Source organism: Musa acuminata, unplaced genomic scaffold (assembly GCF_036884655.1).
Source record: "Musa acuminata AAA Group cultivar baxijiao unplaced genomic scaffold, Cavendish_Baxijiao_AAA HiC_scaffold_1136, whole genome shotgun sequence".
Classification (NCBI taxonomy): domain Eukaryota; kingdom Viridiplantae; phylum Streptophyta; class Magnoliopsida; order Zingiberales; family Musaceae; genus Musa; species Musa acuminata.
Window position 1 is genome coordinate 9,881,788 of NW_027021348.1, and position 2,500 is coordinate 9,884,287.

Consider the following 2,500-nt stretch of genomic DNA (forward strand, 5'->3'; position numbering starts at 1 on the left):
TTCGTATAGCAGGGACGGTGCTGCCTCACGCTTCGCTCACTGTTCGCCGCTCGCCGCTCGCTCGCGCAGCCAAAAATGGCCTGTTTTGGCCCGTTTTTGGGCTGTTTTGGCCTGTTTTTGGGCTGTTCTTGCGTGGTGCGGTGACCATCGTGAGCGGAGCAAAACGTCAGCCATCTCAGCACCCTGGAACCCCCCGGGTGGCACAGGGCTGGATGGGGCTTTCGTATAGCAGGGACGGTGCTGCCTCTCGCTTCGCTCGCTGTCCGCCGCTCGCCGCTCGCTCGCGCAGCCAAAAATGGCCAGTTTTGGCCCGTTTTTGGGCCGTTTTGGCCTGTTTTTGGGCTGTTCTTGCATGGCGCGGCGACCGTCGTGAGCGGAGCAAAATGTCAGCCATCTCAGCACCCTGGAACCCCCCGGGTGGCACAGGGCTGGATGGGGCTTTCGTATAGCAGGGACGGTGCTGCCTCTCGCTTCGCTCGCTGTCCGCCACTCGCCGCTCGCTCGCGCAGCCAAAAATGGCCAGTTTTGGCCCGTTTTTGGGCCGTTTTGGCCAGTTTTTGGCCTGTTCTTGCGTTGCGCGGTGACCGTCGAGAGCGGACCAAAACGTCAGCCATCTCAGCACCCTGGAACCCCCCGGGTGGCACAGGGCTGGATGGGGCTTTCGTATAGCAGGGACGGTGCTGCCTCACGCTTCGCTCGCTGTTCGCCGCTCGCCGCTCGCTCGCGCAGCCAAAAATGGCCTGTTTTGGCCCGTTTTTGGGCTGTTTTGGCCTGTTTTTGGGCTGTTCTTGCGTGGCGCGGCGACCGTCGTGAGCGGAGCAAAATGTCAGCCATCTCAGCACCCTGGAACCCCCCGGGTGGCACAGGGCTGGATGGGGCTTTCGTATAGCAGGGACGGTGCTGCCTCACGCTTCGCTCGCTGTTCGCCGCTCGCCGCTCGCTCGCGCAGCCAAAAATGGCCTGTTTTGGCCCGTTTTTGGGCTGTTTTGGCCTGTTTTTGGGCTGTTCTTGTGTGGCGCGGCGACCGTCGTGAGCGGAGCAAAATGTCAGCCATCTCAGCACCCTGGAACCCCCCGGGTGGCACAGGGCTGGATGGGGCTTTCGTATAGCAGGGACGGTGCTGCCTCACGCTTCGCTCGCTGTTCGCCGCTCGCCGCTCGCTCGCGCAGCCAAAAATGGCCTGTTTTGGCCCGTTTTTGGGCTGTTTTGGCCTGTTTTTGGGCTGTTCTTGCGTGGCGCGGCGACCGTCGTGAGCGGAGCAAAATGTCAGCCATCTCAGCACCCTGGAACCCCCCGGGTGGCACAGGGCTGGATGGGGCTTTCGTATAGCAGGGACGGTGCTGCCTCACGCTTCGCTCACTGTTCGCCGCTCGCCGCTCGCTCGCGCAGCCAAAAATGGCCTGTTTTGGCCCGTTTTTGGGCTGTTTTGGCCTGTTTTTGGGCTGTTCTTGCGTGGTGCGGTGACCATCGTGAGCGGAGCAAAACGTCAGCCATCTCAGCACCCTGGAACCCCCCGGGTGGCACAGGGCTGGATGGGGCTTTCGTATAGCAGGGACGGTGCTGCCTCTCGCTTCGCTCGCTGTCCGCCGCTCGCCGCTCGCCCGCGCAGCCAAAAATGGCCAGTTTTGGCCCGTTTTTGGGCCGTTTTGGCCTGTTTTTGGGCTGTTCTTGCGTGGTGCGGCGACCGTCGTGAGCGGAGCAAAATGTCAGACATCTCAGCACCCTGGAACCCCCCGGGTGGCACAGGGCTGGATGGGGCTTTCGTATAGCAGGGACGGTGCTGCCTCTCGCTTCGCTTGCTGTCCGCCACTCGCCGCTCGCTCGCGCAGCCAAAAATGGCCAGTTTTGGCCCATTTTTGGGCCGTTTTGGCCAGTTTTTGGCCTGTTCTTGCGTTGCGCGGTGACCGTCGAGAGCGGAGCAAAACGTCAGCCATCTCAGCACCCTGGAACCCCCCGGGTGGCACAGGGCTGGATGGGGCTTTCGTATAGCAGGGACGGTGCTGCCTCACGCTTCGCTCACTGTTCGCCGCTCGCCGCTCGCTCGCGCAGCCAAAAATGGCCTGTTTTGGCCCGTTTTTGGGCTGTTTTGGCCTGTTTTTGGGCTGTTCTTGCGTGGTGCGGTGACCATCGTGAGCGGAGCAAAACGTCAGCCATCTCAGCACCCTGGAACCCCCCGGGTGGCACAGGGCTGGATGGGGCTTTCGTATAGCAGGGACGGTGCTGCCTCTCGCTTCGCTCGCTGTCCGCCGCTCGCCGCTCGCTCGCGCAGCCAAAAATGGCCAGTTTTGGCCCGTTTTTGGGCCGTTTTGGCCTGTTTTTGGGCTGTTCTTGCATGGCGCGGCGACCGTCGTGAGCGGAGCAAAATGTCAGCCATCTCAGCACCCTGGAACCCCCCGGGTGGCACAGGGCTGGATGGGGCTTTCGTATAGCAGGGACGGTGCTGCCTCTCGCTTCGCTCGCTGTCCGCCACTCGCCGCTCGCTCGCGCAGCCAAAAATGGC